The sequence below is a fragment of the Platalea leucorodia genome, assembly GCF_965183815.1.
Source record: "Platalea leucorodia genome assembly, chromosome: 2".
Classification (NCBI taxonomy): Eukaryota; Metazoa; Chordata; class Aves; order Pelecaniformes; family Threskiornithidae; genus Platalea; species Platalea leucorodia.
This window is the reverse complement of record NC_138824.1, coordinates 55,330,534-55,353,564: the sequence shown is the minus strand read 5'-3', so window position 1 is coordinate 55,353,564 and position 23,031 is coordinate 55,330,534. Positions and strand designations below refer to the sequence as shown.

The 23,031-nt window shown below is 38.8% G+C and overlaps 1 protein-coding gene across 1 annotated transcript in view; it reads right to left on the bottom strand.

Annotated features, from left to right (window-relative positions):
• GPC5 (glypican 5) overlaps positions 1-23,031 on the bottom strand; it is a gene marked incomplete at both ends in the record, with an annotated part of 757,873 nt that overhangs the window by 143,847 nt on the left and 590,995 nt on the right. The window lies entirely within an intron of this gene.

Here is a 23,031-nt window from a genome sequence, read left to right as displayed (position 1 = left end):
AATAAGGACACTTAAGAATACTCAGAGACGTCAGAGGAAGAGACTCCAGAGGGGACCCAGAAAAAGGAGAACCTCTGAGAATCTGGTGGGAACCCACGACCCTGCACCAGGATTTGGATTCCTCTCTCCAACACCCCAGCAGACCCTGTGGCCCAGCCCTAGAAACGTACATCACATGGCTGGGACTGCTGCACTAACCTGCCGGACTGCATCGTCTTTCCAATGGAACAGGGACATCATGTAATTCATAAAATTGCATACGTCTGCGTTTAAAGCATTTGGGTATCTAAGTCCATTTAGTGATTTAGTGATCTGGTCTTAAACCACAAGAATCAGGTTTCTGTTGTTTTCATTTTTTTTACACTAGCGAGGAAATCAGAAGGGAGTTTTTATAATTAATGGTTCAAGATGTTTTGGTTCCCTGCTACATTATGAAACATATCCGTGAAGTTCTAGAGAGCCTCTGCTCTTATGACCTCCTTTAGAGGATGAAGAAGAGAGACTGAGCAGGGCCACAATATGCAGAACTACATGCTCACTAGACCACTCCTCTGAATGTTTGTAGCTTCTGCACCTCACCTATGCTACAAGTAGTACGTAAGTTTAACCTTGCAGAAAGCATCTTATCACCCTGCTCAGGACTAGGTATTTCTCTGTTGCCCAGTACTTCTCCCAGGTCTCTTGTGGGCTCAAGATACAATAATTATTTTGTGTACTTCTCCAAATGCTCTATTACTCTGGGAGCAGTGTACTGAAGCTTGCCAGCTTACAGCATGAAACAGAGAACATGAATGATATATGGGAGATATGGCATGAAGACATATGTATGTTAGGGAGTGTTTTGACTGTCTAGAGCTTGATGATGGTGACAATTGAGTGCTTATGGGTAAGAATCGGGGGAAGGCCAACAAGGCAGATATCATGGTGGGAGTCTGTTGTAGACCACCCAACCAGGATGAAGAGGCAGACGAAGTATTCCATAAGCAGCTGGGAGATGTCTCACGATTGCTAGCCCTTGTTCTTGTGGAAGACTTCAACTTACCAGATGTCTGCTGGAAATAAAATACAGCAGAGAGGAAACAGTCTAGGAAGTTCCTGGAGTGTGTGGAAGACAACTTCCTGACACAGCTGGTGAGGGAAGTAAATAGGGAAGGCACCCCGCTGGACCTGTTGTTTGCAAACAGAGAAGGACTGGTCGGTGATGTGACAGTTGGAGGCTGTCTTGGGCATAGTGATCATGAAATGACAGTGTGTTTGATTTTTGGAGAAGTAAGGAGGGAGTCAGCAGAACTGCTACCTTGGACTTCCAGAGGGCAGACTTTGGCCTGTTTAGGAGCCTGGTTGACAGAGTTCCTGGGGAGGCAGTCCTGAAGGGCAAAGGAGTCCAGGAAGTCTGTACATTCTTCAAGAAGGAAATCTTAAAGGCACAGGAGCACGCTGTCCCCATGTGCCAAAAGATGAGATGGCATGGAAGAAGACGGACCTGGCCGAACAGAGAGCTTTGGCTGGAACTCAGGAGAAAAAGGAGAGTTTACAATCTATGGAAGAAGAGACAGGCAACTCAGGAGGACTATAAAGATGTCGTGAGGTTATGCAGGGAGAGGATTAGAAGCGTCAAAGCCCAACCAGAACTTAATCTGGCTACTGCTGTAAAAGACAATAAAAAATGTTTCTACAAATACATTATCAACAAAAGGAGGGCTAAGGAGAACCTTCATCCTTTATTGGATGCGGGGAGAAACATAGTGACAAAGGAGGAGGAAAAGGCTGAGGTACTTAATGCCTTCTTTGCATCAGTCTTTAATAGTCAGAGCAGTTGTTCTCAGGGTACCGAGCCGCCTGAGGTGGAAGACAGGGATGGGAAGCAGAGTAAAGCCCCTGTAATCCAAGGGGAAATGGCTACAGACCTGCTACAGCATGTAGACACACACAAGTCTATGGGGCTGGATGGGATACTCCCAGGGGTACTGAGGGACTTTGTGAAATTGCTCACCAAGCCACTTTCCATTATCTATCAGCAGTCCTGGCTAACTGGGGAGGTCCCAGTTGAGTGGAGGTTAGCAAATGTGATGCCCATCTACAAGAAGGGCCGGAAGGAGGATCCGGAGAACTACAGGCCTGTCAGCCTGACCTCGGTGCTGGGGAAGATTATGGAGCAAATCATCCTGAGTGCCATCACGTGGCATGTACAGGACAACCAGGGGATCAGGCCCAGTCAGCATGGGTTTATGAAAGCAGGTCCTGCCTGACTAACCTGATCTCCTTCTAGGGCAAGGTGACCCGCTTAGTGGATGAGGGAAAGGCTGTTCATGTTGTCTACCTGGACTTTAGTAAAGCCTTTGACACTGTCTCCCACAGCATTCTCCTGGAGAAACTGTCTGCTCATTAAATTCAGTTGGCTCATTAAATCCAATCGGTGTTCCCCAGGGCTCAGTACTGGGGCCGGTTCTGTTTAATATCTTTATCAATGATCTGGATGAGGGGATCGAGTGCACCCCCTGTAAGTTTGCAGATGACACCAAGTTGGGTGGAAGTGTTGATCCGCTGGAGGGTAGGAAGGCCCTACAGAGGGACATGGACAGGCTGGATTGATGGGCCGAGGCCAAGTGTATGAGGTTCAACAAGGCCAAGTGCTGGGTCCTGCGCTTGGGTCACAACAACCCCATGCAACGCTACAGGCTTGGGGAAGAGTGGCTGGAGAGCTGCCTGGCAGAAAAGGACCTTGGGGTGTGTAGAGAACTGGTACCAAATGCAGTTTTGTCTCGACATTGCCGCTGTAGCGCCATCCAGCGTCGCGCTTCGAAAAGACCATCTTCTCCACAGTTTTGAGAAAAACAACCTCGTGCGCCTGCGCAGGGACTAAACGTGTGAAAAGAGCTGAGGCGGGGACAAAAAGGTGCGAAAAGAGCAGAGGCGGGGGCAGCACGTCCGTGGCGAACCGCATGTACGCGTTTGTGATCCGCGCATGCGTGGGAGCCCCTAGATAAGAAGCGCACGTGCCCCTCGGCGGGGGCGGCGGCAGCGCATGCGAGACCACTCTTTCCATTCCTGCACCCTCAAGGCTCACCCCCGCCCCCCCCCCCCCCCCGCTTTGGTCCCCGATGAAGCCTGAGGCCACCGAAGACCCTGCGGAAGATCACCGGACTCGAAGTGGTGGTGATAAACTCCTCCTCCTCCTTCTCTTTCTAACTCTCTCTCCCCTATTCTTTTCCTCTCCTCCCTTGCCCTCCCTCCTCCCTCCGTTCTCTTCTCCCCTCCAATAAAAGTGAAAGGTTGTACGACATCTGACCGATTCCAGCATCTTAATCTCGTCCTTGGGATCGTATCGAAACCTCCCCCGACATTGGATCGGGACAGGGTGTTGGTTGACAGCCGCCTGAACATGAGCCAGCAGTGTGCTCAGGTGGCCAAGAAGGCCAATAGGATCCTGGCTTGTATCAGGAATAGTGTGGCCAGCAGGACCAGCGAAGTGATTGTCCCCTTGTACTCGACACCGGTGAGGCCGCACCTCAAATATTGTGTTGAGTTTTGGGCCCCTCACTACAAGAAGGACATCGAGGTATTAGAGCATGTCCAAAGAAGGGCAACAAATCTGGTGAAGGGTCTAGAGCACAAGTCTTATGAGGAGCGGCTGAGGGAGCTGGAGTTGTTTAGTTTGGAGAAGAGGAGGCTGAGGGGAGACCTTATGGCTTTCTACAACTCCCTGAAAGGAGGTTGGAATGAGATGGGGGTCAGTCTCTTCTGCCAAGTAAAAAGCAATAGGACAAGAGGAAATGGCCTCAAGTTGTTCCAGGCGAGATTTAGGTTGGATACTTGTTCACCAAAAGGGTAGTCAGGCATTGGAACAGGCTGCCCAGGGAAGTGGTTGAGTCTCCATCCCTGGAGGCATTTAAAGAACGGATAGATATGGTGCTTGAGGACATGGTTTAGTGGTGGACTTGGCAGTGCAAGGTTAGCAGTTGGACTCAATGATCCTAAGGGTCTTTTCCAACCTAAATGATTCTATGACATGCACAGCATTATGCCAAGGAGTTTGGATTGATAGCTACAAAAATATCAAGGCTGGAATACAATTATTTGGGGTGCTGCAAATTTATTTTCTATTTAACCACCAAGCAAGAAAAAGAAATGTTAGCTTTACGAAAAAGCACAAACTGCAGCAGACTTCTGTTCCATAGTCTGATCTACACTTAAATGCAAAATTTCTTTATAATGGGAGAAGAAAGGGCTCTCTGTTAATTCCTTGAGAGCTGAAAATGCAAACCACGTGTTTCTGAAACACCAGTGTCTCTTAATTTCTTAACCAAGGTACAAGACTTGTGTAGAATAGAAAAACTTGAGCCTGAAGAAACTGCCTTCTCCTAGAGCAGAGGTAAAGTTCTTTTGACCAGAAATATTTTGACCTGATTAGACAAGTTGACTCAGCATCTGCTTGAATTTTGCAAATAGATATGCACGCACTGGTAGTGAAGGTGACTTGGTTTTTTTCTTCTGTTTTCCCCTCACCCCTTACCATCTACATATCCAACAAAAAAGAAGTGCTAGTTTAGAGAATGGAGACACTACACAGTGGCCCGGTAAAAATGCAAAAGAAAGCTCATGCCAACTGTGCAAAGTCTCTGTCCTGACCTTTTAAGCTTGTTATGATAACTTTCTGTGTGAACTGGAGCTTGGTACCAGGTGTCTCTTGTTATGATGTAGAGTTTAAGCATGGGATAATAGCAAGTGCCTTGAAAATATAGTTGAAAACAGAGGACCTAGACCTATAAATAACCCACAGATGGTCAATTAATTACTGGTCATTGAAAAAGTACAACCTTGACAGTAGGGAAAAGACTGCTTTCATCATACTAAAGAAAAGAAGCAGGTAAGCAAGAAAAAACAGCTGATCAACAAGATAAGGCACCTGCCTGGGAAAGTAACACTCTCATCGTGCAGTGCATAGTCTAGGCTTTGGAGGCTGAAGGTTAAAACCACCTAGGAGTGCAAACATCGTATAAAATGACAGGATTTGGAATGGGGGTGGGGGGAAAGAGTAGTTATCACAGGAACCATTTCTGCAGAATTGGTGTGAGATTGCTGGAGTAGTGTGAGGGAGCTGCTTGCTTTCCCTGCCTGCTCCAAGAGCAGTAGCTCTCCCTCTCTCTGCCTGCTCCAGGAGCCCTTCACACCCTAAGAATCTTTTGACCTGCTAAGGCCAGGATTGTGCGTGAAGGGCAGCGTAGGGGGGGGGTGTGCATGTGTGTGTGTGTGTCTGTCATTTCCTGCAAATGCTGTGTATTTCTCCTCTGTAACACTGACTTGTTAGTAAACATTGTTACACATAAACCCAAATATGATTTTATTGTTTCCTCCCTTGACCTCTAGCTGACTCTGTTCTCCTCATGTAGCTTTATATTATAAAGGTTGACAGTGACTACACTATTTTGCATCCCAGAATATGTATTTTCTTGAACCCTAGTACCAGTCAAAATATTCTACACACTGTATGTCAGGAATGTATTAGGAATGGGTGACTGTATATCTGTCAGTCAGTTTGGTATCTTCTAAGAAGTGGTCTAGTAATGTGTGTAACCACTAACCTCATGTCTATCACGGACTGATTACTTTGAAAAATAGCCTATATCTTCATAAACCTTCCTTTGCAAGTCACAGAGCCAGGACTTGTTCTGTTGCTTATGGAAGTTTGCTCTCTCCTTGGGGGCTAAGAAGATAATGCCTCATTAAGGTTATGACATCTTGAGACACTTCACAAGTCTCTTTATTTGTCTTAAATCCATTTTCTCTGTTTTTAGTAAATCTGACTTAAAGAAATTTGACAGTTATATGGATATTTCAGCAGTTCATTTTCAAGGGCAAGACAATTTTGCAAATACAAAGAAGAAATGCTAAATGAGAGCTGAATAACGCAGTCAAAGGGAACATGTAGGATTTGCCTTTACCTTAGGAAAACGTGATGAAAAATGCAACAGCAGATTTCACACTACAGAAAACTAAAACAGCATCATAGAAGGAACGGGCTTTTAAGAGAAGTAACATCCCTGGATTGTAGTGAACTGTCCTGCTAGGTTCTAGCCAATAAATATTTTTGCTTTTGTTATGCTTTTCCTCTTTTCTATTTCCGAGAAGGTGAAATATCTTACCATGACTGAATAGGGTAAAGATTCCCAATACTGAAATCTATTACATGGTGACATAGTCTCCAAGGGGAAGTAGTAGAAACTTTATTGCTAAGTACATTTAAATCTAGATGAGACAAAGCACTGGAAAATATTCTTTAGGGAACAATGAAGTGACTACATGAAACAGAAGACCAAATAGGTATTTTCAGCTCTAATTTCTACTATTAACATCCATGTTATGATATGAATTAAATGTTATTCAGAGATTAATGTGTTACAGAGCTACTAGATGAGACATTAATTATGTAAAAATTCTATATTTCACAACATTTTTCTCATTATTATTGATTCCAGGGTTAGTAATTTAACTGTACTTAAAAGGAAGCGTACATTAATAAGGACTGAGCTGCATCCAGAAATACCCACCTGATTCTAAGTGATCGCTTTTCACATAGCAACTAGAAAATCACATTACTAATCTAGCCTTTCCTCATAATCATAGATGTTGCCTAGGAATAGCAATTCAAATAGCATGTCAATGAATACATCTAATGATGTTCTAATAGGCTGGAAATGGACAAAGGAGACAGAACGAGAAGAAATAGAAAATTGTTGACTAACGAATATCTACCTAACAGGGTATTTTTGAAGGCTTGCGTAGCTGAAATACTCATATAGCTATAGGCTGTAATTAAGGAATATAAAAAGGGTGATATGGTATAGATTTTCTTCTTTAGATTTCTTTTCACAAATGCAGCGAGTTCAGATAGAATTGAGTACTCCTGACACAACGGAAGGAATTTCCCAAATACCTTTCTCCAATAAACAAGAAGCCTATCTCCCCATCCTTAACACTTAGAACAGGGTGAAATGGACTTAAGTCTCACATTTCAGTTTCAGATCCAGAAATTAATTTCCCTAGTGTTTGGAAGACACTTTATTTTGTTTCTTTATTTGTAGTTAAAAGGGATGGGCAGTTGGGATCTGCTTTTGAGTCTGTTTTGGCACTAGGATTTCCCTTTGATCCTTCTGCACATAAAAGATATAACCTTATATATGAAAAGTGGCAACCAAGAAAATCAGTCTTGCCTTTTTTGGTGATATGTAGTCAGAATTATTATAGCTTCAGGTTAGTAGTAATTATTGAGTATGTTATAAGAAGAGATAGATGGGTAAAAATCAGTGCAATGCAGTACCATTATACTGACTCTGGCAGTGAAAGGAGAGTGTGAAACCATGGTAACAGCCACCTATAGCCTTTCTAATGTTAGAGAAGATCCACAGCATGTAAACCCTCCTCTAAATCATGTAGGAATGCTTTAATGTTTAATGTAGAATACTGCTGGCAGAATGTCGAAGATAGGACTAGAAAAGATGTGGCCACATGCTAGCTGCCGTGACAACATGAAAAGTAATTCAGCAATACAGCATGGAGCAGGTGAAGAGGCGGGGAGTAAGAAAAGGACGAGGCTAATTCTTCCTGTAGGCTGTTGTCTTGACATCTGAAATGAGGTCAACACTGTAGAAAGAATGTGCTGCTTTTACAGGATGGACAAGGCAGAAAATTTTGGATGGCCTTGAATTAGTGCTTTGAGGCTTTCAGGCATATGTTGACCTGCCTGTGGTCCCATGTGTTCACCTTGCTGCTAATCATTTGGCAGGCTAGCTAATGTCTTTGCCTTTAGCCTTTGTCCACACCTTCTTCCCTTTTGCATCCTCCTGCAGCTAGCATATATGTAGTAAAACAAAAAAATACCTACAAGCAGAAAGAAATACAGGTTACAGTCTAGTTTACCAAGTTGTCTAATTCATGTTGCTTAAAAACACAGATGGTGAGGGAGGAAGAACATTTTATTAAACTAGCAATCAAATTATTTAATCTAGAATGAAATTTTATGTTTTACTTGCCATCATTTTTCTTACAGTGTGAGTTTTATTCATTTTTAATGTTTAATTTTCAGTTTTTAACTTCAAAGAAAGTATAAAAGGAATATTCTTCACCTTTTGTAGAAAACTACTTCAGTTGTTCGGAAGTTCCCATTTATTCTCATTTGTAAAACTCTGTCCATTTACAGGAGGCTTATGACTCCCATAGGGAGCAACCAAAAATCTTTCTATTTAAATAAGGTTCTTACTGAAGGCTAAACCTAAAAGTGCCCTAATAAAAAATAGGTTCTGTTATCAGTTTCTCTGTCCCTGGATGGACTCTGCTTTCAAATAAAATATGTTGATTTACCAACCTAATCCTTTGCTGGCAGAAATGTGATGCTAGTCTGTATTAACTGCAGGGGTGGTGGTGGTGGAAGAAGCTGGAAAGCGCTGTCAGAAAATGTGTAGATCTCTTCCAGAGGGAACAATGTTTAAAATTTACCTTACGATGGGGACTTTAACCTTTTTATTGTTAGGGTTTTTTGTTCCCCCTCTGCCTTTTTTTTTTTTTTCCTTTGTGGTTTCCAGCTGTATTTGAGACTGGGGCTGAAGTTACTATAGTGATTCATCTATGCTTATAAATAGTAAGGCTATGTTACACATAATAAATGGAAAAGTGGGGGAACTCAGCACTGGAAGTTTGTTAGCTTTAATGTCCTCATACTAGAAGGATGCCAGATGCTCTCTCACTCCCCCTCCTCAGCAGGACAGGGGGAGAAAATAGGATGAAAAAGTTTGTGGGTTGAGATAAACAAAGGGAGATCACTTACCAATTAGTGTCATGAGCAAAACAGAGTTCACTTGAAGAAAGGTCCGTGAAAATTATCAGAGGGCTGGAACACTTCTCCTTTGAAGAACGATTGAGAGAGTTGGGGTTGTTCAGCTTGGAGAAAAGAAGGCACAGGGGAGACCTTATTGCAGCCTTTCAGTACTTAAAAGGGGGCTTATAAGAAAGATGGAAAGACTTTTTACCGAGGCCTGTAGTGACAGGACAAGGGGCAATGGTTTTAAACTGAAAGATGGCAGATTTAAATTGGACATAAGGAAGCCATTTTTTACGATGAGTGTGGTAGGACACTGGAACAGGTGGATGCCCCATCACCAGAAGTGTTCAAGGTCAGGTTGGACGGGGCTTTGAGTGACCTGATCTAGTGAAAGATGTCCCTGTCCATGGCAGGAGGGTTGGACTAGGTGATCTTTAAAGGTCCCTTCTAACCGAATCCATTCTATGATTTTATGTAAATTAATGGAATTTATTGGCAATTAAAATAGATCTGGATAGTAAGAAGTAAAGGCAAAATTTAAAACAACACCTTCCCTCACCTTTTTCTCAGATTCAACTTCACTCCTTCATTCCCAAATCCTTCTTCTACCTTGCCTCAAGTGGCACAGGGACATGGGAATGGGGGCATTGCGCTCAGTCCATAGCAGCTCCTCTCTGCTGCTCCTTCTTCCTCATGCTTTTCCTCTGCTCCTGAGTGGGCTTTCCAGGGGCTGAATTCCTTCAGGAAAAATCCATGCATTCTGGCATGGCCGCAGTGAGGATCTCTGCTCCAGCGTGGTTCTCCATAGGTTGCAGGGGGACAACCTGCTTCACTGTGTTCTCCTCCATGAGCTGCAGGGAGATCTCTGCTCTGGCACCTGGAGCACCTCCTCTCCTTGCTCCTTCTTTGGCCTTAGTGTTTGTACTGCTGTTTCTTCCTTTTTACCCCCCTCACTCTGCTCTCTGTCTGTCATCTTTTCCCTTTCTTAAATATGTTTTCACAGAGGCACCACACACTTGGCTGATGGGCTCAGCCATGTCCCGCAGTGGGTCTGTTGCGGAGCCAGCTGAAACCAACTGTGTCTGGCACAAGGCAGCCCCTGGTCTGACAGAGACCACTCTGCAGCCCACCCGCTACCGAAACCTTGCCACCCACACCCAATACAAAGCTATATGAAGTGGGGTAACCAGTCTGGCCTTCTGGCCAAATATCAGTTTTAAAGATCTATCTAAAGCCGTTTTATTTCCTTTCAGATCATCCTCTACAGGTCAGAGGAAGTCACCTTGTGAAGTCCATCCCTTGGAAAGGGTACGACAGTGTTTCAGTGTCTATTGGCTTCTCAAAGCTATGTTTCTCATAATACACGTTCCTGATCCTGTCTGACATACGGGTAGACAGTGTTCCAAGGAAGGCAAACACTGACATTTGTGGTGTTCCCAGTATTATTTGTTTAAATACTGGTCATACGCATGTACATGACTTTTCCTAAAAAGGAAAGACTAGGTTACTGAAAGACATCTACAGATAGACTTTTACCCCATATTTCTTAGTTAAATAATGCACCAGGACTCAAAAACATTCCTGAATTCAATGTATGATTCAAGTATGCAACTTGAGATACCAGAGAATCTCTCTATCCAATACTGCTAGTAAGGATTTTATATTTTGCTGGTTATTGTTATGAAGAAAAAGCAGAACAAATATAATTCAGCCAGAAGCTTGTAATATTCCTCATCATGTGATGGTGAAGAGAAAGTTAATGTAAATTTTTTGTCTGTTCCCTGCCTAAATACTTTTTATTGTGTTCAGATATCCAGGGCTCTTTTGAATTCAGAAAATAACTTGAAATACGTTGTTATCTTGCTAGACATTTACAAACATAACAACATTTAAAAAAATGCTGGCTTTTAGCTCTCAGAGAAAATGCAGAAACAGAAGTAAAAGTTATCATCCAAAAATTCAAGACTTTGTATGTGCATAAATTATGATACCATTCCCAATCATATTCTATATCATTTTTCTTCACCTTTCACAGAATGATGCTGTATTTTTTTTTTTTATTTTGCTCCTTGAATTATTATTATTAAGATAACCATTCATCTTTTTGGCATAATGAAAGGTATTATGAAGAGTTGTTTAATGTAAGAAGTTTAGGGAAATAGATGTTGCTTGGGAACATGTAGTTCTTTTCTTTTAAAGAAGTCATTTGAAAATGTACAGTTAAGTGCCTTATTTTCCCGCTAAGATTTATGTTGAAACTGATCTTTCTACAAGATCATGAAAGGATGAGCTAAAACAATGAGATATTCTTTTAGAAGGAAAGTATCCTCTCTGTACCAGTTTAGCAATACAGCTGTAAAACAAAATACTCAATTAGACTGCTTTTTCACTCTCTTGACTTTAGCTTTGCATGACCATGGGTTTAGTGTGAGAAACTTTTTGCTGAGCCTTATATAATTTTTCATTTACGTTATAGGATACAGAGTCCAGGTACTTTCAGAGTACATACATTTGTTCTTTGATACCAAGGGAAACTCTGTTTACTTACTGATTATGTAAAGACAATCTGAACCTAGAAAATATAATGTATGTGGTGGTTTGTTTTTTGGTTGGTTTTTTTTGTTTTTGTTTTTTGTTGTTGGTGTTGCCATTGTTTTAAGAAAGCCATTCGTCCATATTTCCAGAAAAGATCTGGATAAAAAAAATCATTATTACCCTTAACATGAATCCTTCAGAAACAATTTTTTATAAATTTATATCACTGCATGGTAACTCATAAGACAGGAATAACCTCTGTTGAGTAGCTAAGTATTTCACAGTCCTTGGAATATTTTCAAATGCATTTAAATCTTCCTAGGAATGACAGAAACTCTATGGTATAAATTCCTCTAATACAAGAACTATAAATATTACTTTATGAAGCCTGCTTCTGCCTGCATTCTATTGCTTGCCCTGATTTGGCTCTTCTTTTAGAGATTTCAGATATTACCTGCAAAAGACACTAGGCTTTTCCTTCCTAAAACCATGTACTGAGAATCATTGCAGACATACAAACACAACTATTAATAAAAAAGGTTTAAACATGAGATCAGTCACTGCTGAAACAAAGCTCATTTTAAGTCAAACCAGGAACAGAATTAAATCAGAAATTAATGAGAAAAACTTCCTGTAGTAGAAAAAAAAGTTGTACTAGAAAAATGTCATCTGGAAAATAAAAATTGGTTATTTCCAAAACAAATTATTTCTCAGATTCTGGACTACCTAAGCTTTACAAAGTTAAGAGTATAAAGCTGTAAGAGCAGGCACAGTAAAGTACAGCACCTCTAATAGCAGGCCATAACTTATATGTATGGAAGAATATATAACAGGATGTGTATTGGGCTGGCCTTGCTCTTCCACTTCCAGAAATCAACAGTGTGGGACTTTTACAGCTGGAACTTGTATCTGAAATGTGATATCTGATGGCCACAGATAGACCATTCCTCCATGAACTTGTTGAATCCTTTCTTGGCTCTTTGGAAAGTGTAATATCTTGTGCTGAGTGAAAAAGTATTGAAGTTGCTTATTTTAAACCTATTACCTGAGAATTTCTTTAGATCCTTCCAGGTTCTCGTATTGTATGACATAGTGATAATATACCTTATTCACCTCCATGATTTATAGCACTCTTATACACCACCTAGGGTCATGCAATGCTTTCTAAAGGAGAGACAGAAGAGAATTATAGTGTAATAGTTGCAAAAGGGAGGCTTTAAACTCAATCAAACAGAGAGGCTTCACCATGTGTCTTTTTTAAACTCCTTGGGTGGAAGCCAGCTCAACAAAGAATAAGTAGTAGCTACTCCTTGCCAGCATTCTTCACTACATTGTAATTGTGTGATTATAGAAATGTCCCTTTAAGAAAAAAAAACCAGCTACCTAGCATGTAATCTCTTCAAGTACTTGTAAAATGTCCAAATTCTCATTCTTTCTGCTTACTATCACTCCATGAACTCTCAGCTCCTGAGTCCATTTGCCATTATCTCCTATTGTCTTCAGTGTTAGGTATTGCACTCTTTGTCCAGAAAGCATACTTTATTTTTCTGATTTATTTGTTCTACAGTCTTTCCCTCATCCTCCTGTATTTTCCCTTCCATCTCTGTTATCAGCTTGATAAGGGTATATTGTCATCCACCTGCATTTGTCTTCACTGCAGTCACCCTCAAAATTTTCATTGATACTCCCATGCATCTCAGGTGCGTTTGGAGATAAGTGACTTGCCTCCTGGAACCCTTTCTTGATTTCTCATCAATTTCTTAATTTCTAGTTCCTGGAAAATCCGTGACTTCTATCCACATCCTTTTACACTATACCATCTCTCCTTGGTCAAGTAGTTTGCTTATTTCTTTAAGCAGAGTGTAATGATACCCTCAGATGTTTTGAAATCATAATGCCTACTTTATGCCTAAGCTCCAGCCAGAGAGATTGTAAATATTATGCTGCAACTCATTCTTTTAAAAACTATGTCAGAAGTGTCTTAACAAAAGGATCAGAACAAAGGTATTTATTTTTTATGACAGGTTTCAGGGTCGCCCTTCAATTTCTGACACTAACTAAATCAATTCATTTTATATACTCAATTGCTTGTCATTTTGTGTTGTGAAATGGAGTCCATTTAACAGAGCAGCATATTATTATTCCCTTGTTACAAAAGTTAATTTAAAGTACTGAGGAAAAGCATACAGTTAAAAAAGTCAATAAAAAATATTAAAACAGGAATTTAAGTTCGATGGTGTGCCATATTTTGAGGTTTGCTTTGGAAGAATGTTTGAGACATGCTAGTACAATAGCCACAAGAAGCTTACTTAAAGAGATTTTTCTCTTCAAGCAGAACGTATCTCAGTTCCCTGGCAAATGTAGGTGCAGACTATTGAAAAGGCACTTTCTCTCTCCTTTACAGTTCTGCAGAGTGGCAGTTTTTTGTTTGTTTGTTTGTTTTTTGTTTTTCCTAAAGAAAAGTAGAATAAAGACAGAGCTTTGGTTCCGCATAGTTATAGCTCCTTGAAATACTCATATGACTCACATGACTCACAATAACAGTGCAAGAGTATCCCTCCCCTGTCCCTCTCCCTTTTATGGTTTCTTACTTGTCTACTCAGTTGCAGGTCACCATTTTTCAAACAGCAGTTGAATCATTTCAAGTTTAATTCTAGCTTGTTCTAGACTGCCAGTAAACTTTTGTCCTTCTGGTTGTGAAAAGCACAGGGTGCATTATCATGTAATTCAACAACTTGAAAAAAAAATATATTGCCTGTGTTTTATATCTAAACATGAGAAAAGAATAGTCACTTGTACAATTTACTGAATAAAAGACCTGATCCTGCTATTCTCATTTTCATTAAAAGGTCCTTTATTTGCCAGTAAGACCTAGTAGCATTGTTAGCACACCCTATGGCAACAGCATTGAACTTGATGCACTTTCTATAATTCAGTCACAAACACCACCTTATTGTCACCACAAGTAAAGAACATAATGCCTACTCCAAGGCAGAGAGTGCCTAAGAGTCTGAAGTTCTTCAATGCCTAAGAGTCTGAAGCAGAGCATAGAAGACAGGAAGGATTATTCTGCACTGACTTCTTTATTTCCCTTTTTGCATAGTTATTTTTCTAAACAATATGGGATTTGTTCCTTCTGAGGAAGATTTTGACGTTTTCCAATAGACTGAAATACTCAGTGTATCAGGGGGTTCTCAACAACACGGATCCACTTAATTAATACTGAATTACTCTGGAAATTCTATCAAAGTACTCACAGCAATTACAGTTATACCAAATGAACTCATCAAGAGTAATGTTATCACAAGACTTAGTAAATGAATTAACAGTGGTCAGACACTCACTTTCTAGAAAAGTTGAACCCACTGTAGGATATTTCAGCTGAATTTAAAAAAGGTAACATCTAAAATGTTCATTTAACTTACGGAGGGATCACATACCATTTTCATTTATCACCTATGGAGAAGCATACAAACTAAAATGTATAGCACATATGTGGCAAACTGCATCCATATTTCTCAGTCAAGAAGCTAATGACAGAATAGAGGTGTTTTTTTAAGATATTGTCAACGCTAAAGAGAAAGATGAGTTAGAAATATCAGCTTGGCATTTTCCTTAAATGAGGAGTGCTTGAGAAAATAGGAATTTGTCATTAATCTACTTCTATTGCCTATAGGTGTGGCCATAAGAAGAGCTGGAGCCTTGTGGATTAAGAATGCCAAGTTTTCCAGCAACACTTTGGAGATATTTAATCTATTTTTGGTCTGTAGAAAAAGGTTTGTGTAGGTCAGTTGTCTTTCCCTGTCTGTAATGTGTAGAAATAATAAAGCAGAAGGGCAACAGTAATTAACTAGTCCAGAATACAACATCTTTAATGCAGAACCACAAGAAGTGAAGATAAAGTGTCAGGTCCTCTAAGAACACATTTTTTTAGTGCTTCACCAACAGTCACAGATATTTTTGATAATTCAAATCTTGTCTGCAATTGCCTATATATAAAAGTTACTCATTCCTGAAAGCAGGCATGCTATCCTATTTCAACTTTCTGTAAGGAAATTTTACCAGACATTTATTTCCTCTCTACCCCCACCCCAGCATTAGTAATATGGTATTTAGCAGAGCAGTTGACTATGTAGGAAGAGAATAATTTGCCAAAGGGCTGTAGGCAGAAGCAAGCTGTTTGGATCCTGTCATCAACAAGGGATGAAATTATAGTCAAGCTGTGTGTTCTAATGTGTGTATTGTATAATATTTGTGGCAGGGGTGAAAAAGAAGTTGTGGGTTTTTAACATCTGACTCCCTCAACAAAATTGGTATGAATAAGGACTAAAAGTAATTCTAAATATTCTTAAAAACAAACAAAAAGTCTCATTAGATCCCTCAGAGGAATCTTTTCTAACACTGTTTTGCATAGGGGTTCTGTGTTTTTATTGGTCAACAAAATAAAGAGGGAAAAACTAAGCCTAAATTTAAATACGGGAACTTGAAAACACAAAATGAGGAAAAATATCAAAGGCCAGATAAAACAAGCCTGTTATGAAAGTTCAGACAAAGTAGTCCTCAGCATTCCCCAGTTTAAGCCCATTGTAGCATGATGTGCTAACTGCACAGTAAGTATATGATATGTTGAAAAAAAGTCTTGTTAGGGACCGAGATACAGATTACTTATTTAATCATAAACTATTCATTAGAATAATTTATTAAAACCTGATATTTTTACTTTTTTTAAAGGTCTAATGTGACTTACATGATGAATATTTTCAAGAAAGCTGGATTCAATATATAAGCTGAATGTTTGATATCATTTAAATGAAAAATATCTTTAAAGTAAATATACTTTTCCCTATTTATTTTTTACTACTACAATTACCCCTAAAATATGAACCAGATAAGAGAGAGTAAGAATATAATAGAATCTATATTTAGCTAGAACAAAGAACTATAAAAATTTCAATCCTATGTCTTTGCTGAGTTGATTAAACATCCACTACATACTTTCAATTTACCATGTTGTTTAGATGTCAAATGAATTCCAGACTTACCACAGCACTTTTTATCATGAGAACTTCTACTTATCTTGCAGTATAATGTAATTTAATAAAATGATATGTTCTTCTAAATTGTCTAACAGAAACAGAGAGCTTAATATGAATATACCATTACCAACTAAACAGGCAACACAAGACTAAAACACCAGGTATTTCTTGATAATGAGGACACCCAAGAATTCTCCAGGTCATTTGTGACATAAAGTACTTTTCTTATCGAACAAACAGGGAATCTATTTCACTCAAATTGATTGACACTGCTTAAAGGGGTGAGATTGACTTTTATTAGCCTCTTTTTGCTTTTAGCTTTTTCTTTCACTCTCAAAGTCTTCAAATAAATTGTTTCAATTGACACACGCAAAAAAAAAAAAAACTCCTTTGCCTTGTGACAGAGCCTTTCCTACAAACAACAATATTCACTGCAGTCATAATGTGGAAACTCCAACAGAGAAATAATTCACATTGAAGTATTAATTTCACAGTGCCCAGAAAAATGAAAAAATACAAATGACAAATATAGAAAGAAACAGAGTGAAAAGATGCAGTGGTCAAATGGAGCCCTTACTGGAGCTCTACGAAGTTTTCAGTACTATTTCCACTTTCCTCCTGACATAGAAACAAAAAGATGACTCAGATAACACTGAGAATTTGCTAAAAATTTAGGGTCTGTGACACAAGAAATAATATCTGGTGATTCCTATGCTGTCCTTTCAAACATCTAATTTTGAAGAATAATGATAATTTCCTTCCTATATTAGAGAACATTATTGTTTCTAATAGTTAAATGCAGGCATAATCCCCAAAATACAAAATTCATATACTCCCTTATAAAATAAGTGTTATTAATTGTAACAGTCTTAATATCCATAGAAATCCTTTCTGAATCTTACTGCATTTTCCTGTAACAATGCATTCCATAGTCTAACCAGAGACTGAGGTATGTGTTAATAAGAACTCAAAAATAAAAAAATTTGATGAAAGTGTTCCTCCTTTTATGAAAACATTGCATGAAATTGTCGCAAGTCTGTTCTAACTCAAAGAAAAAATGTCAAGCACTGCCTTCTTTCTTTTTGAATTCCTTTTCTATGTTTTTGCATAAAAATATTTCCATTTATCCTCTTTCTTAAGACAGTAACGTATACTTTTTATTACTAACTTATTTATAGAATTTAAAGCTACACAACAGGGTTTAAAGTGTTTGCCAGATGCTGGCATAAGTGATAAATTACAGTTATTTCTACTTTCTAAATATTTTTTTCAGCATTGGGAAGAGCTGGAGCTTCTCTTTCATTAGATGTTAGAGCCTCCTTCTGGGTAATTTCAGCCTGTCATCATCAGAGCACCATAAGGCTCCAAAAATATTCTTGTATAACTTCCTTTCTAATATAGTAAAGATCTTGCCACTGTAAAAGAGATAGTAATGTACATATTAAGAGTAAGAGACCAATATCTCTTAGAATGATCACAGGAACCAGCAAAGTAGCAGCAACGGTAATGCCAATGCAAATATAAATTACAATAACTAAGCTTTAGGTCAAGTCAAAGGAAGCAGTGCAGGCAGCACTCTGCAATTGCTTTAAGAACATCTCTATGGATAGGTTAGGATTCATCTGAAACAAAGAAAACAGTTCCCACCAGGAGTTAGTTTTACTATTTATTTTTGTAAAACCTTGCCTTATTTCTCCTCTCTGTAGCTTTTCAGCTGTCCTAGCCTCATCTCTTCCTCTTTTATGCAACCCTTACTCTGAAATGTCGAAGGTTAGGGCTGGGTTCCCCTACTGTGCTAGAGTAATTTTTCCTTTGCCCCGACTTTCCCCATGACCTTTAAGTCCAGTTCAAGTCAAAATGCAGTCTCACCAATAATTGACACCAGTGTTGAATGAGATCACAGACTTAGTCCAGGCACATAAAGGGAGAAATAAAATTCAAAGTAAAGACAAGCAAATGTTTTATGTCCTCCTTGTACTGTAAAGAACAGTTTTGAATCAAGTTCTAGCCTATGAAATATCTGATTCAACAGTCTTATCAACCAACACTGGTAATGTCTGATTTTTTTGTCAAAATTCTTTGCCCTTCTCATCCAATAATCAGAAAAACTGATTTTAAAAGGACAGGGAAGTCACAGCTATCATTTTAAAACTAACACAGTTTCTTGGTGACAACCACAAAACTACAATGAAACAAAGATTTGCCATTCAAATTTTTCTTTTATTTCTTTTTAGTATTCATTTGAGACCAATCTTATTTAAAACTGTATAACTAAACCCCTAAACTATTAGTTTCAAAATAAGGAGGTAATATTATTAGAAAAATATGCTTAGTTTTACACATTATAAAACTGTGTCTGTTCAACAGATAATAGAGTTTCTTGTGGATATATAGAGCAGTTGACACAACTGACCTCTTCCAGAGCTGTCACAGCTTGCATTGTAAATATGCATGAGATCCACATTTTTAAGCTGATAAAAGGCAAATTCAACATATTTGAAAAGTAAGGCTCAAAGGTAAGTGCTAAATCAATGAAAAGGCAAAGATCATCACAAAGCACAATGAGAACAGAAGATGCCTGGAATTTGTTCAAGGACAAACTTTTAGATAAAATGAGGGACATTATACCGGCAGTGGCTAATTATAAAAAGCCATAAAGAGCATACGTTCCCATCTAATTTTATACATTCACAAAGTATTATCTCAGTTACTCAAAATCATCTTAGCAGAGAGGCTGAACTCATGAACAAGAAATAATCCCAACACTGACAGCACAATAATAAAGGCACCATAATCAGAGAAATAAAAAATATTAACCTCATTATTACTGGTTCCTGCTGAATTTTATGCATTACGACAATGCTTTTTCTAAGTGTCATCTGAGTGGAATTGCAGTGACACACCAGATGGAAAGGGCAGTACACGTGTGGGGTTTTTATTAGTGTGGTTTTGCTAATATAGAAACTGCAATAGGGAAAGTGAAACTTCAGGCATGTTGTTATAAACATTAACAGCATTAGCAAACCAAGCACAGTCACTGTCCTAAACACACATGAGAAATATAAACAGATGAAGAATAAGGACAGTAAGAATATTACATAAACACAGCAGCCCAAACAAAAAGTGAAAATGATTTTCTGTATCCCTGTCTTTATTTTCCTTTATCTGTGAAACAAAACCAAGGAGAGATAACGGGAAAAAAATGCAGAATATGATCAGTTAGTAAAGAAAAGACAAAAAAAAATCAAAGAATGAGGAAAGGCATTTAGGGATAGAAGGGAAGACAATAAGATGTTAAGGAATGCAATAGATAAAGGTTCTGATTTTTGCCATGGAGAAATTAATGAGACAAAATGAAGTGATCATGAAAACAAATGTATAACATATCAATACAAGAACCATGATACTGGATCAGAACAAAAATCTTTCTTTGGTCAGTTGCAGATATGTAGGTAAAGAATATAAGACACAGGACAAGTATAAATTGATCCTTCCCTAGACTGCCTCTCAAAATCTAAAAAATGATGGTTTAAGAACCTGCGAGGTGGAAGAATAAGTATGTGTAAGCGTTTCATGCAATAAACTATATGCCTGACATCATTGCTGTTGAAGATGCTGCTGTTTTTGTGATCCCAAGCAATGGGCAGACAGTGAGCAGGAAAAGGGGAAAACGCAAATCTTTTCCTCTAACTTTCATTCCTTCTACACCTGCCATGTAGGAACTCAATTCTAAATCAGAAAGTGCAACCAGCAACTGGCTGTGGGAGAATAATCAAAGGTGATGTGCAAGTTTTGTTCTGGCAAGGATGGTGAAGATATGAGAAGAAACCAATTAGCCTGGGATCCATCAGAATATGGAACCCAGGAGCCATTGACATATTTTTTTCTGAACCCGTTCATAGGTCCAATTGCTTAATGAAAAAAAAGCTTCTTTCCCACAGTACTTTTGATGTACATGATTACATAACTTTGCTGAATCTGTGACTACAGATCCCTGAATTTCTGTCGTACTGAATGAAACTCAAACTCAAAGCTGGATTTGGCAGAACCCACACAACTAACACTATTTCTATCCATATGTTTTATGATAATTCTGCATGTGAAACTTCATAAATTTTTCACTTGAGTTTCATATTAGCAATTTAACCTTGTAGAAATCTGCTTTCTATTCTCAAAATACATGTCGTTTATTGTAAAGATAGCACGTTCATATTTGCAGGTCCAAGGTGTGGTACAATTTGGTAAAATCCAGAAAAAAAGCCATAAGGGTGACAGAGTTCTAGCTCTTATGTCTTAGTAAGAGAGTTTTAGTAAGCAGAGTTGCTATAGCCTGAAGAGAAAACTGAAGACATGATAGCAGTCTTAATGTATGTAAAAAGCTTCTGTTCTCAGTGTTCATAGTGGAGAAGACAAAAATATCAGATTAAAATAAAGCAACGAAAATTTAGGCTAGGCTTTAAGAAAGATTTTCTATCAGAAGGGCTTCGAAGAACTAGATAGGTTACTGAGCTAAATTGTAGAGACTCAAGACTGGCAGCCCTTAAGAACAGATTTAACAAAATCTGTCAGGAATGACCTTCTTAGAGTTGATAAAGATTAACTCGATGAAGTGGAAGGATACCCCTTCAACTGCTGTAACTCTGACTGTAGCTCATTATTTCACCTGGGACTAGATTACACATGCCTATTAAGCAAGAGGAAAAAATGGTGTTAAGCATGGCTTGAAAGACATTAATGCTTAAATACTGCCAGACATTCAGCTTTCACAAAAGAGAATGAATATACTTACATGGAGATAACATTTTTATCTCATTTACATTAAAAAATCAGTCTCTTTGAAAGGAGATTGCTACTTGTAAACAGGCTGATCCTCTAGCAAAATTTATGTAATGAAAGTTATAGTTGTATAATGAGGAAATTCAAGTCATATTTGTGGAGTAGTGGAGTGTCAGGGACTCTGCCTGTGTACATACCCAGCACACTCAGTCATCAATTCCCTGAGTGGTTCAGGAACTTCACATTAATCATCGGCAAAGATGAGACAAGGGACTGATGTGAGACAAGGTGGTTGACTGAGCTGCTATCTGGTTTCAAAAAAATGCATTTGACGCATTGTCACAGGACCTCTTCAAGTGGGAATTTCGGACAGTCCTGGCATCATATTCTTCCTCTAGGAAGCTTCTGCTGGACCTGGACCAATTGATAGGCACCATTTGTATGGATACCTGTGCTGATAAACATCTTGGTTACAGGGTCAGGCAGTCACAAGGACTCTCCCAGATTAGTCCAGCTGAACATGACTAAGATATTTCTAAACAGTCAGTAGAAATTTTTCCTGCAGATACACAAAATGTTCATTTAGGACAGTCTTTTGTAAGTAGCTGAGATAATTGACATGTTTTTTTATGTAGTTTAAGATATTCAATAGAAATGGATCATGTATATTCTGGAGTGATCATGTAGGACCTCTGATCAGCTGGATTATAAGAATTCAGCAAAACACAGGTTTGGGGAATCTCATTCAGCCAAGCTAAAAATCTCGTTAATGGGGTCCTTATAATGGAGACTGCTGCCACATCCAGACAGCAGCTGAATGTCCAGTTCGTGAGGCTAGATTCCCCATGTGAGTATTATCTTCTGATATCGACTGACCTGTTAATCTAAAATTTGCAAATAAAATTGTAGGTTTTATTTCAGTTTAGTTAAACTCTTCCACCAATATTGTGATATAATGGGCAATGAAGAAGACAAGATTCCTTCTCCAAAGAATATTCACACATGAGCTATTTCTAAAAACAAGAATAAATCTACTTGTAGCAATGCTTTAGAAGATATTTTAAGTTGTCTTTAAATATATTGACAGAAAAAAAAAATACAGATCATTGTTACTTTTCGACAATACAGCCTATTTTTTTCAAAAAGAAAAGCTTTCATCTTAAAGCTTCAGCTTGTTGTCTAAATTATTTATTTTCTGGTGCTTTCAGTCACTCATTCTTGGAAGTCTTCCCCCACTCAAGTAAAGGCGAATGTTGTTTGGCAACAACACCTTTTGATACTTCAGTTAGTTACAAAAGGGAGAAGGGTGGTACTTGGCTGACAGGAAATGCTGTCACACAACCATGCCAAAAGAAATTGTGAGTTTGACAAAAAGTCTGGAATGTTGTAGTTTTTCTACCTGGAGAAGCAAGTAAATTTGTTTAGTCTGCAAAAAAAAAACCTAAAAGCAAATCCATACCCTGATACAGTACAAAACAATAAGCTCTGCTGACCTCATAGTTCTAGGGTCAAAGAGAAATTTATGTATACCAAATAATACAGCAAGGAGTGTGAATCCAACAGACAGCAACTATGAAAACACCCTTTAATAATCCCTGGCAATATACTAAACCACTTCATCATCCTAAAAATTCCACAGACTACCTATGGAAATGAAAACCTACTCTTAGATACACTCACCCAAGCAACAAACGAAGAAACAATCATCTGAGTGAGGGGATGGAAGCAACACACCATTAGTTACCTGCCACTAACCATACACTATCGTTCCTTTATCTTGCTCTCTGTTTGTGTCACTTTCGTGAACTGCAAGCCCTTGGCAGTGTCCCACTCTTATTACATGTTTACATTTCATTTCAGCGTGCAGCC